Genomic DNA, 13,982 nt, shown 5'->3' with positions numbered 1-13,982 from the left:
AGCTGAGGGGTGGCTGTCATTTAGTCCCACCTCAGCCCCATGGTGGTCAGGCTTGTTTTTCAGTCGCTCAGTTGTGTCCTATTCTTTGCAACCCCATGGACTGCAGTATGCCAGGCTTGCCTGTCCTTCACTATCTCCCAGAGTTTGCTTAAACTCATGTTCATGGAGTCAGTGATGCCATCCAACCATCTCATCCTCTGTTGTCCCTTTCTCCTCCTGCCCTCAATCTTTCCCAGCATCAGGGTCTTTTTCAATGAGTCGGCTCTTCGCATCAGGTGGCCAAAGTACTGGAGTTTCAGCTTCCGCATCAGTCCTTCCAATGAATATTCAGGGTTGATTTCCTTTAGGATGGACTGATTGGATCTCCTTGCAGTCCTAGGGGCTCTCAAGAGTCTTCTCCAGCGCCAGAGTTCTAAAGCATCAATTCTTCAGTGCTTGGCCTTTATGGTCAGCATTTGGTAAACGACACACAGGCGCACCAGTGCCATGACAGTTCTGAAGCCGACCATAAAAGGCCAAAAACTGGGTGGCGGCCCAGTTCTTAGAAATTCCTGCCCCCTTCCCTGGTGTTTCAGAAGGTCTGGCAAGTGTGATGTAAATGTGAAGAGCAGCCTGGTCGTGTCTCTGCCGTCTCCCGGCCTTTGGCATCTGGGCCCAGGTCACTGCCTTCTCCCTCTTGTCTGATAGAACCTTCTCTTCATTCCCCTGACCTCAGGAAGATGACTTTGGAGTTCTGGGAGCCACGTTACCATCTTCCCCTTCTTCCCAGTGTCTTGGATATTACTTCTCTGTGTCCACAGCATGTGTGGTTTCCCAGGGGGATTGTAAACTCCTCGGAAGCTGCCAGAAGCCTGAGATCTCTGAGGCACCTTTCCTGCCTCCTCCATACTCTCCTCTCACGAAGGCACTGTCCTGGCTTCCTTTCTCAGGTTCTTTTATACTCACCTAAAGGGCCCAGGGAATTGGCTCTATGTAGGTTCCCTTGACCCACTCCAGTGTTCTTGCCTGGAGAATCCCAGAGACGGGGGAGCCTGGTGGGCTGCCGTCTATAGGGTGGCAGAGTCAGATACGACTGAAGCGACTTACCAGCAGCAGGTTCCCTTGAGCTTTCTTGTCTTTGCTGGTCTCCACACCTGGCCTGATGTCCCCTCTGCCTCTGCCTGTCCAAAGCCTGATTCTCCTCTCCCTACTTCAGCTACGACCCCTCTCCTTGGATTTCAGACCCCTTAATTCCATTCCCTCTAGGGCATTTAAAATAATAGCGACAACCAACCTCTGTCTGCTGAGAAGAAAAAAAACCTTATGATTTTTATTTTCTTCTAACCAAAACATTTTGGTGAATAGCTGCCATATATCTCATTAAAAAAAGAAAACTATTTATTGATGGCTGCACTAGGTCCTAGTTGCTTTCTCTAGTTGCAACAAGCAGGGGCTCTTCTCCAGTTGCAGTGCACAGGCTTCTCATTGCAGTGGTTTCTCTTGTTGTGGAGCATGGACTCTAGGATGCAGGCTTCAGTAGCTGTGGCTTGAAGGCTGTAGAGTGAGGGCTCAGTAGCTATAGGGCATGGGCTTATTTGCCCCAAGGTGTGTGGAATCTTCCTGGAGCAGGGATCGAATCCATGTCCCTTGCATTGGCAGGCAAATTCTCAACCACTGGACCACCAGGGAAGTCCATATCTCATATTTATTATGAACAGATTCTTTACATACATGTCATTCTTAATGGTCACAGCAACATTGCGAGATGTGTGTTAGTGTGCCTATTATACAGACAAGAATTGAGGAGCAGAGACGCCAGGCCCCTTGCTCAAGTTTATCCAGCCAGGAGTCGAACACAGGTCTGCCTGACCTCAGAGTCTTCTAATCCACCAGAACATGTGGCTCATGGTGAGGACATACTCTTCTCTGGTCTCTTCTTATAGACTTGGAAATGAGGCTGGGTGAGGATGGGAAACTTGCCCAAGAGGCAGATGCAGGACTCTGGCCCAGGTCTTCTTGTTACAAATCCTAGACTTCTCCCTCTATACTGCTGCTTCTCATGGTGGTTTATCCTGCTGGATAGTCATCAACTAAATGTTCACAACTAAATTCCTCCACCTGGTTCAAGCAATGTGCAGGTAAGATTAGTATTGGATTCACCTGGTTGGATCCCCAAATTGCCAAAACTGATGCGTGACCACTGGGGCTTCTGATCCATGTTACATGGATAGTTGAATGGAGGACATGAGATCTACTGATAGGAAGGGAGGTGAGAACATCTTGGAGGATAAATTCCTATGTCAGGTGGACATACCCATTTGGGATTCCACATTCCACCTGATCAGGAGGGACCTGCATAAGGCATTGAGCTCGTGGCAGGTAAGGTAGGCAGACTGTGAAAACTAACTCTTCTCTCTTCATAGTTTTGTCAAGACCCTCTCATGTGGGATGGTGGTTGATGGGGACTTCCACCGACAGTGGCCACTCCCAACCATGAGTGATTGATCTGGGCATGGGGTTATCTGAGAGCCCGTCACTAGCTGCTGGGGTGCACATTGAGAGATCTGGCATTTGCACGGGACTTGGATGGTTTCTTGGTTGCTCTTTTAGAGTGTATGAGAATTAACAATAATAAGTACTGATGGTTCCACTGAAGGAGAAACGTGCCCTTTGATAGGCTCTGTTTGGGTTTCCTGAGAAACAGACATGAAATGTACAAGGAATTTTCAGAGAGTGACAGCTGTGAAGAACAAAGGGGGACAGAGCAAGAGTGGGTAGGAGACCCCAGAGCACGGTGTAGGTGTGCCACCTGTGACACGAGGGCAAGACAGAGCGGGACAGGGGAGGAAAGAGCCTCAGACTGCAGGGCAGGCCGACAGGGAGTGTCCGGCAGCAGTGGTCTTAGAGGTCCTGCACCGGGCAGAAATGGCCGCGCTCTGGTCTGCTCCTCGTGCTCAGCCATCTGTGGCGTGAATTCAGGGAGAGCGTAGCCTTGGTGCTCGCGCTGAAGGCACAGTGGTTGGAGGCTGTCAGCCCACGGACTCCCTGCCAGTGGTCTCCTGGAGACAATGCATCTGCATGAATGACAGAGATGAAGCCAATGCTTTGGGCCCAGAAACATCTGCTTTATTGGTCACATGGCCACAGGTAAACACGTAAGTTTTTTTCACGTTAATTAACTAACCTTTCAGTTGCTCAAAATTTGTTAGCTATCTTCCCTTCTGGGAGGGTTAAATAATGGCTAGCAGGGTAGATACTGCTGCTGCTGCTAAGTCACTTCAGTTGTGTCCAACTCTGTGTGACCCCATAGATGGCAGCCCACCAGGCTCCCCCATCCCTGGGATTCTCCAGGCAAGAACACTGGAGTGGGTTGTCATTTCCTTCTCCAATGCATGAACGTGAAAAGTGAAAGGGAAGTCGCTCAGTCCTGTCCGACTCTTCGCGACCCCATGGACTGCAGCCTACCAGGCTCCTCCGTCCAATACACCTGGGTTCAAATACCGTTTATGCTACTTGTTAGCTGTGTGATCTTGGACAAGTTATCTAACTACTCTGGGATTCAGATTTCTCTTCTGAAGATGTAGAAAATAATTTTTAATGTCATAGGGCAGTTGTGCGAATTCAGTGACATAATCCATGTAAAGGAGTAAGAACATAATAGCTGTTAAGTGCCTGAATTCTAGACAGGCGTCCCTCTTAAAGGGCCATGCTTGGCAGTGGCCAGCAGAGGGCAGCATTGCTGCAGTAATCTAACTCAACTCTGGGCTGATGTAATTGGGTCTTTGAAGTTCAGGGCGGAAAAAACCCAAGATCTACAAAGTGCAGCAGGGTGACCAAATGACAGGCTGTACCAGGAGAAATGCAATGGCCCAGGAGCCTGGACAAAACTTTTTTTTAAAAAAAGTATTTATTGGTGGATGGTTGCAATGAAACAGAATCAAGCAAAATGCCAAGAATTGAACGTCAGTTCCTCTCACACTGATTGAGCATGCAAAACAAAACCTTATCGAAAAGGACATATTTGCTCTCCTTGAATGTGTCTTGAGGGCCTCTGGAGTCTGGTGACCTGGGTTCTAGTTTGTTTTTATAATTTGTGCCAGAGAGTAAGACATTCTTTGAAAACACTTGGAATGCAATTTAAGGATCGACAATCTAGAGTTGATTGCTTTAAAGTGGAGCAGCTTTGGACTTACAGGACATCTGCTATCTGATGCCAGGGCAGTTCCTGAGTAGCTGGGTGGCTTTAAGCAACCACTGGGACATCTTTCTGTGGGAGGCAGACAGCCTTCTGAAGAGTCTAGAGTGAAGGGCCAGGGTGAGGATTATCATTATTCCATAGTCCCTGAAATATCCCCTCGAAGTTCTTGATTTGCCCTGTGTTACCCTGCAGGACATTCTTCTGGCTTTCCCTGGTGGCTCAGATGGTAAAGAATCTGTCTGAAATGCAGGAGAGACCTGGGTTCGATTTCTGGGTTGGGAAAGTCCTGTGGAGAAGGGAATGGCTACCTACTCCAGTATTCTTGCCTGGAGAATTCCATGGACAGAGGAGCCTGGTGGACTACAGCCCTTGGGGTCACAAAGAGTCGGACATGACATAACTCTTTTACATTCTGCAGGACATTCTTCTGGTTTCTCTAGTATCTTGGATACAAGGGGACATTTTCTTACCCTCCCAGCATGCTTGTGACTAATTGTAACCTTTACTATCTGGCCTCTTAGGAGTCTCTCCAAAATAGCATTTGTTGTTGTTGTTCAGTCATTTGGTCATGTCCAGCTCTTTGTAACCCCATGGACTGTGGCACACTAGGCTTCCCTGTCCTTCACCAACTCCCAGAGCCTGCTCAAACTCATGTCCATTGAGTCCGTGATGCCATCCAACCATCTCATCCTCTGTTTTCCCCTTCCTCCTCCTGCCCTCAATCTTTCCCAGCATCAGGGTCTTTTCAAATGAGTCAGCTCTTTGCAACAGGTGGCCAAAATATTGGAGCTTCAGCTTCAACATCAGTCCTTCCAGTGAATATTCAGGGTTAATTACCTTTAAGATTGACTGGTTTGATCTCCTTGCAGTCCAAGGACTCTCAAGAGTCTTCTCCAGCACCACAGTTCAAAGGCATCAGTTCTTCAGCGCTCAGCCTTTTTTACAGTCCAGCTCTCCCATCTGTACATGACTACTGGAAAAACCACAGCTTTGACTCTATAGACCTTTGTAGGCAAAGTAATATCTCTGCTTTTTAATATGCTGTCTAGGTTTGTCATTGCTTTTCTTTCAAGGAGCAAGTGTCTTTTAATTTCATGGCTGCAATCACTGTCCACAGTGATTTTGGAGCCCAAGAAAATAAAGTCTGTCACGGTTTCTGTTGTTTCCCCATCTATTTGCCATGAAGTGATGGGATCTGGGAGAAGGTGATGGCACCCCACTCCAGTACTCTTGCCTGGAGAATCCCATGGACAGAGGAGCCTGGTGGGCTGTAGTCCATGGGGTCGTGAAGAGTCAAACACAACTGAGCGACTTCACCTTCACTTTTCACTTTCACGTATTGGAGAAGGAAATGGCAACCCACTCCAGTGTTCTTGCCTGGAGAATCCCAGGGATGGGGGAGCCTGGTGGGCTGCTATCTATGGGGTCACACAGAGTCGGACACAACTGAAGTGACTTAGCAGCAGCAGCAGCAGCAGATGGGACCCGATGCCATGACCATCATTAAACACAGAAATCCCTACTCCTATCTGCCATGGAGCTTTGCTCCATGTACAGAAACACAGTTCAGTTTTATGCTGTTTTCAACCTAAGTGCTTAAATCCCTGGCCCATCCTGTACCTAGCATTCCACGGTTCGCCTTTTTCACTTAACCGCGTACCTTAGAGAATTTCCAATGCCACATGTCAAAACTGACCTTGTTCTTTATGACAGCCTGATGGTAATTCATTGTATGGATTTGCCAGAGTTAATTTAGAAATGCCAGATCGATGGACATTTAGACTCTTTCCAATTTTCCCCTTTTCAAACCCCCCCCCCAAAACTGCAAGATCATACTGTGTGTCTTGTTGTCCATATCTGCAAATATTTAGGATAAATGCCTAAAAATGGAGTTGCCAGGTTACAGGGGGTGAGCGTTTACAATTTTGACAGATACTGCCAAGTTGCTTCCAAAGGCTGTGCCTATTTACATTCCTGTCTCTTTCTAACACTCTCTTTATTACAGTTCGCAGATGCCAAGTAGGTTCTCTGTCATGAACTGATGGACTTGAGAGGCTGGTTAGCCCAGCAGGCAAGAGCTAGATGTTGCATTCAAACCCTAATTCAACTCTGCACAATTTATGTGAACTTGAGCAAGTCATTTAACCTCTTATGATATGGTTTTCTCAGGGGTAAAATGATACTATGACTAGTTCCTAATTCCCCAACCCTGATTAGTGTATTAGAAAGCAAAGACGTCACTTTGCCAACCAAGTCCACATAGTCAAAGCTATGGTCTTTCCAGTAGTCATGTAGAGATGTGAGAGTTGGACCATAAAGAAGGCTGAGTGCCAAAGAATTGATATTTTTGAACTGTGATGCTAGAGAAGACTCTTGAGAGTCCCTTAAACTGCAAGGGGATCAAACAAGTTAATCCTAAAGGAAATCAACCCCGAATATTCACTGAAGTACTCATGCTGGATGTGAAACACCAATACTTTGGTTGCCTGATGCGAAGAGCTGACTCATTGGAAAAGACTGATGCTGGGAAAGGAAAAGGGGGTGGCAGAAGATGAGATGGTTGGATGGCATCACTGACTCAATGGACATGAATTTGTGCATACTCCGGGAGACAGTGAAGGACAGGGAAGCCCAGTGTGCTTCAGTCCATGTGGTCGCAAAGAGTTGGACATGACTCAGTGACTGAACAACTACAGCAATCTTCCATTTAAATCATATGTCCCTTTGATAAAAGATCTAGTCTTTAGATCCGTGAGTGGGCACTCAGGTTTGCAGGTATGGTCTGCTGGTTTGACAACCCTGTATGGTCTCTCCTATTCCATTTTACTCTAGTAGAATTCTTTTTTTTTTTTTTTTCTGGCTGCAGATATTTTTGATTTAGAGAGTGTTGGCCAACCCTATAGAAATGCTCCTTTCACACCTGTGGAATATCATGTTGCCTGACATTCACTTCTGTAGCACGTCTAATCCTTTCCAGTCCTGGGATCTGTAATTATATACACCCCTTCTCAGCTCTGGCTGCTGCAGACGCACTGCTGGATGGCTTGTCTGTTTCCTCCTTACCTTCCAGTGACCCCTAAAAGAGTTGTTACCTGGAAGGTGAACGTCTCCGGCAGAGGTGAATGCACTAGATATAATCACAGGCTCGTCTGTAGGAGCCAGTGAGCTCCTGGTGTGTTACTGGTGGGGCTGGACTTGACTGTAAGTGGCTATGGCTACTCAAACCCACTTGGGGTGAAGTCATGACCAGGAGCAGAGAGACAAGGAACACACCTGAGTGCGTGTGCGTCACACCTAGGCCGTCCTATAAGATTGACAGCAACCTCAGCCTAGAATGGTGATTTATAATAAAATTAATTAAAATGCTCATTCCTTAGCCACACTAACCATCTCAAGTCCTCAACAGCCCCTTGAAAGGACTTCTGGCTTCCATTTTGGACAGCACAGATACAGATCAGTTCCATCACCCCAGAAAATTCTGGTGAAAAGCACTGCTGTGAAGTGTGGCAACAGAAGCGGACATGCTGGGACCTCAGCCAAGGCTGCGGGGGGTGGGGGTGCAGTGGAGGGGTAAGCAGAGCCCTGCCCCATTGGCTAGTACAAGATGGGCTGGGGAAACTGGCTGGGCTTCAGAGGTAGGCCTTGGACCTGGCAGTGCATAGCATCCCAGAAATGAACAAACTCAAGTGAAGTTCCCTTAATGCTATGTGGGGAGGGTGGGTTCACCTTCTTGGCCGGGCATGATCTTGAGAGTCTCAGGCAGATGGGAGCCCCAGGAATCAAGCCTGCACTGAGCATTGTACATAGATGATTTCATCTGATCTTAGTGGGAGATCATACCTCATCTCATAGATAAGGAAACAGCCTCAAAGAAGGGACCCCAGGTGGAAGCACTCCTGTGACTGCTCCGGGCTGCCTCAGTGTGGGGTAGAGGGACTGAGTTCCGGGGGGAGCAGTGGTCTGAGCTCTTAGCCGGAAGCTGGCTGAAATCCAGTGCGGTAGCTGAGATTGGGGTTGGGGCAACCTCACCATCTCTCAAAGAGGACTAGAATGGAAGGCAGAGAAGAGGGGGCAGGGCAGGTGGTCCTTGGACAATGAGACAGACAACTTTGGGGGTGATGCTGCTGCCTCAGGGTGCATATAGAGGCTGTAGTGATCGATGCACCCTGTAGATCTGAGAACGAGACTGGGAGGGTAGGACTATCATGCAGTGGTGTCATGAATGTGAGCTCTTGGGGTCACACAGCCCTTCTCTAAATTCCACTTCTGCCATTTATTCCTTTGCAGCCGCTGTGGAAATCACCTCTCTGAGTTTCAGTTTCCTCCTCTGTAGAATGAACGTGATAAGATGGCATTTGTTATTACCATCATTATCTTTGGAGCCTCAGCTCTAAATACCATGCTTAACATAAATAAACCCTCAATAAAAATTGCATGGAATTGAAAACAGTTGTGAGGGCTGGAGTTTCTCTGGTTGAAACCAGAGACCACCTGGGTGAAAAGAAAGAGACCTACCTACCCAGGTATATACCAGAGCAATAATTACTGTAAATTACAAAGCACTTATCTCTGGCCCACCAAAAGTCCCAGTTTTCTTCAGTCTGGGGAAGATTGAGGTGTGGCTACGCTGGCTGAGTCTTGATTCTCACCCAGGGTGGTCCTGGGTGCCCCAGTGTGGTGTTGTTGCTGGAACTCTCTACACCGGTGTGAGCTGTAGCCTCGATTCTTTCCTTCTTCTGACCATTCAGCTGGTACTTGTTGGGACCTCCCTCCTCCAAGCAGGACATGAAGTGAAGTGAAGTGAAGTCGCTCAGTCGTGTCCAACTCTTTGCAACCCCGTGGACTGTAGTCTTCCAGGCTCTTCCATCCATGGGATTCTCCAGGTAAGAATACTGGAGTGGGTTGCCATTTCCTTCTCCAGGGGATCTTCCCGACCCAGGGATCGAACCTGGGTCTCCCACATTGCAGGCAGACGCTTTAACCTCTGAGCCACCAGGGAAGCCCATACAAACAGCACATACACAATGAATATTCGGGGTTGATTTCCTTTAGGATTGACTGGTTTGATCTTCTTGCAGTCCAAGGGACTCTCAAGAGTCTTCTCCAGCACGGCAGTTCAAAAGCATCAATTCTCATGGTCTTAAGTTTGTCCAACAAATTAGTTCATCTGCGTCTCAAACACAACCGTTAGCACCAATAGTACATTCACATGTGTTGTTATCTCATTTGATCTTTACAGCAATCCTGAGTGGTAGCCAGACCATATATTTTTAGTTCCTTTCTACAGATGAAGAAATTGATGTTCAGAGAAATGAATTCTTCAGGTATCTTGGCTAGTGAATGATTATTTAATTGTAAATAACTGATCAAACACTTTTGGGACTGTCCTTAGAAGCATTCTTTGTTTTATCCAGAGCAAAGACTTCCCATTTCCTCATAAAGCTAGCAGAAATGATTTTGAAAAACAGCTGTGGGAAAGTTTTAAAATGAGAAGCATTGTGTTGGAATTTGGTTTTTATTCTCTGCTCCCTGAGACCCCCCACTATTCACATTGGAAGTTGGGGGGAGAGAGCTCAGCTGGCTGATCTGTGAGCTATTGAAGTTTTTGCTTAAAAAGGAAATTTGATCTGTGTCTAAGTGGCACTAATGTGTGGGCTGAAAGCTGCTACTGTAAATTCAGCAAGGGATTCATTAATGCCGTGAGCCTCCTGGAGCGCCGTGGATGGGTGACCTCTGAAATAAAAGCATAACCAGGAAAGATAAGGCTTCATGCATGATCTACAGGACTCTGTTTCTGGTGATCTTCAAGATATCTTAAGTCAAGAGTACTTAGGGCCAGGAAGCCAGAAGTTGGGTAGGGAGGGGGAGACCACCCAAAGATTAAATGATACCACACAATAGATTCTTGGCTTTTTGAAATTCTTTGGCAAATCTCCTCCCCGGCCCCCCATTCTCTTTGCCGGGAATAATTTTTACACTATTCTCTTTGCTGGGAAAAAGAGGCTATTTTTGAAAATACTACAGTGCAGTCAATAAGGTTCATGAATTACTGATGGGAAGATGGAGCTGGGAAATACAGTAGTTCCCTGAATCTGTGGGGTGATACTTTCTAAGACCTCCAGTGGATGCCTGAAACTGCAGATGATGCTGAACCCTGTATACTGTTTTTTCCTAACATACATACCTATGATAAAATTTAAATTATAAATTAGGCACAATGAGAGATTAGCAGCAATAACTAGTAATAGAACAATTATGACAAAGTACTGTAATAAAGGGGCTTCCCTGGTGGCTCAGAGGTAAAGGATCTGCCTGCCAGTGCAGGAGACACAGGTTTGATCCCTGGTCTAGGAAGATGCCCTGGAGAAGGAAATGGCAACTCACTCCAGTATTATTGCCTGGGAAATCCCATGGACAGAGGAGTTTATTGGGCAACAGTCTATGGTATTGCATACAGTCAGACACGACTTAGTGACTAAACAACAATAACACTGTAATAAACGTTATATTAATGTGGTTTTTCTCTCTCTCTCTCAAAATATCTTATTGCTCTGTACTCACCCTTCTTCTGGGGCTACCCTGATAGCTCAGTTGGTAAAGAATCCACCTGCAATGCAGGAGACCCCAGAGACCGTGGTTCAATTTCTGGGTAGGGAAGATCCCCTGGAGAAGGGATAGGCTACCCACTCCAGTATTCTTGGGCTTCCCTTGTGGCTCAGCTGTAAAGGATCCACCCGCAGTGCAGGAGACCTGGGTTGGGAAGAACTCCTGGAGAAGGGAAAGGCTACCCACTCCAGTATTCTGGCCTGGAGAATTCCATGGACTGTGTAGTCCATGGGGTTGCAAAGAGTCGGACACAACTGAGCGACTTTCACTTTTCACCCTTCTTCTTGTGATGATATAAGGTGATACAATGCCTACATGATGAGATGAAGTGAGGTGAAGGATGTAAGCAGTGTGACATAGCATTAAACTACTATTGACCTTCGGACCATAGTCAGGAGGAGGATCAACTGATAACCTAGAGGCTACTAAATGATTAATGGGTGGTGGTCAGTGTAAATAATGTAAGTACACTGGAAAAATGGTAATTCGCATCTTGAGTGGGACAGATTGAGATGGCTAGAGATTCAATCAGAATGGCACCCAATTTAAAACTTATGAATTATTTATTTCTGGAATTTTCCATTTAATATTTTCAGATATTAAAAGCTGAAACAGTTGACCTCACGTAACAGAAACCACAGAAAGCAAAACCACCGAAAAGGGGGACTATGTTACCAGTCAGAATCCTGCTGGGAATCCTAGTTCTTGGGGTATCAGAGGGCTTTGTAAGATTCTGACTTTGACTTGGGGTATGGGTTTGGGGTATAGAGGGCCAATGACTCTGTTAAACCAGCCTTCTGGGAGCTTTCTCTTTTTATATCAAAGCTGTCCTGATCACAGAACATAACCGTTTTTATTGCAAATCAATATTCTGGGTTTGGATTTCAAATCAACTGTTGGAAAAATTATGTTTCACCGCTCCCCACCTCCAAGTCTGCTTGTGGCTGTTGTTCCGTCACTAAGTCATGTCCGACCCTTGGTGACCCCTTGGAGTGTAGCCCCCAGACTACTTCTGTCCATGGGATTTCCCAGGTGAAAATACTGGAGTGGGTTGCCATTTCCTTTTCCAGGGGATCTTCCCCACCCAGGGGACCTTTCCCACCCGTGTCTCCTGCAGTGGCAGGCTGATTCTTTATCTCTGAGCCACCAGGGAGGCTCCATAAGATAGACTGAGAATGTAATATTTTTCTTGAAAGCCAAAAAGGATGCAGTTTTTATACTCAACCAAGTGAGAGGTTTATAAAGGATAAGAACATCCCAGACATGGGCAATGATTGGACCTGTATGTTCAGAAAGACATAATAAATTGTGCCCTCTTGTTGCTATGGCTTCATATAAATAATGAAAACAATTCAAATTACCATTAATGAGTATATACTGTTAAAGAAAATTTTCTGAAAGGGTAAAATTAAAATTCTTATTCAGATATAAAATAAAGGCATGATGAGGATTTTATTTAACTCCTAAATTAAATGAGAATAACAGAAAGGATGGGAGCATGCAGACTCTCTACCCTTATAATTAGATTGGACACTGAAAACCAAAGCCATGGGTCACTGGTTTTAGTAACAGGACTCTGTGCTATTATTCTTTCTTCATTAGCATGACCTGATTCTTTCAGGAGTCTGCTGCCCAAGCAAATGCTTGGATTGGTCATTACAAGAACTTACTTAAAAGCCACCCTAGGATTCCTGGCATCCCTTGCTTTTAAATACCCGCCTTGCTTTTTCTACCAATCTTGGACTGTTGTATCATGATTTTTACCCAATCCTAACCAAGACGATGAGATGGTTGGATAGTATCTCCAATTCAATGGACATGAACTTGGGCAAACCCTGAGAGATGGTGAGGGACAGGGAGGGCTGGTGTGCTGCAGTCTGTGAGTCACATAAAGTTGTACACCACTTAGTGACTGAACAACAACTGAACATTAGAAAGATCTGCCTTGAATGCAGTGTTCAGTTCAGTTCAGTTCAGTCGCTCAGTCGTGTCTGACTCTCTGCGACCCCATGAACCGCAGCACGCTAGGCCTCCCTGTCCATCACCATCTCCCAGAGCTCGCTCAAACTCATGTCCATCGCGTCGGTGATGCATTCCAGCCATCTCATCCTCTGTTGTCCCCTTCTCCTCCTGCCCCCAATCCCTCCCAGCATCAGGGTCTTTTCCAGTGAGTCAACTCTTCACATGAGGTGGCCAAAGTATTGGAGTTTCAGCTTTGCATCAGTCCTACCAATGAACACCCAGGACTGATCTCCTTTAGGATGGACTGGTTGGATCTCCTTGCAGTCCAAGGGACTCTCAAGAGTCTTCTCCAACACCACAGTTCAAAAGCATCAATTCTTCAGTGCTCAGATGTCTTCACAGTCCAACTCTTACATCCATACATGACCACTGGAAAAACCATAGCCTTGACTAGACAGACCTTTGTTGGCAAAGTAATGTCTCTGCTTTTGAATATGCTATCTAGGTTGGTCATAAATTTCCTTCCAAGGAGTAAGCGTCTTTTAATTTCATGGCTGCAATCACCATCTGCAGTGATTTTGGAGCTCCCCAAAATAAACTCTGACATTGTTTCCACTGTTTCCCCATCTATTTCCCATGAAGTGATGGGACCAGATACCATGATCTTCGTTTTCTGAATGTTGAGCTTTAACCCAACTTTTCCACTCTCCTCTTTCACTTTCATCAAGAGGCTTTTTAGTTCCTCTTCACTTTGTGCCATAAGGGTGGTGTCATATGCATATCTGAGGTTATTGATATTTCTCCCAGCAATCTTGATTCCAGCTTGTGCTTCTTCCAGCCCAGCGTTTCTCATGATATACTCTGCATATAAGTTCAATAAGCAGGGTGACAATATACAGCCTTGACGAACTCCTTTTCCTATTTGGAACCAGTCTGTTGTTCCATGTCCAGTCCTAACTGTTGCTTCCTGACCTGCATACAAATTTCTCAAGAGGCAGGTCAGGTGGTCTGGTATTCCCATCTCTTTCAGAATTTTCCACAGTTTCTTGTGATCCACACAGTCAAAGGCTTTGGCATAGTCAATAAAGCAGAAATAGATGCTTTTCTGGAACTCTCTTGCTTTTTCCATGATCCAGCAGATGTTGGCAATTTGATCTCTGGTTCCTCTGCCTTTTCTAAAACCAGCTTGAACATCTGGAAGTTCACGGTTCATGTATTGCTGAAGCCTGGCTTGGAG

This window comes from Bison bison, unplaced genomic scaffold (assembly GCF_000754665.1).
Source record: "Bison bison bison isolate TAMUID 2011002044 unplaced genomic scaffold, Bison_UMD1.0 scf7180017864327, whole genome shotgun sequence".
Lineage (NCBI taxonomy): Eukaryota > Metazoa > Chordata > Mammalia > Artiodactyla > Bovidae > Bison > Bison bison.
This window is presented reverse-complemented; position numbering follows the sequence as displayed.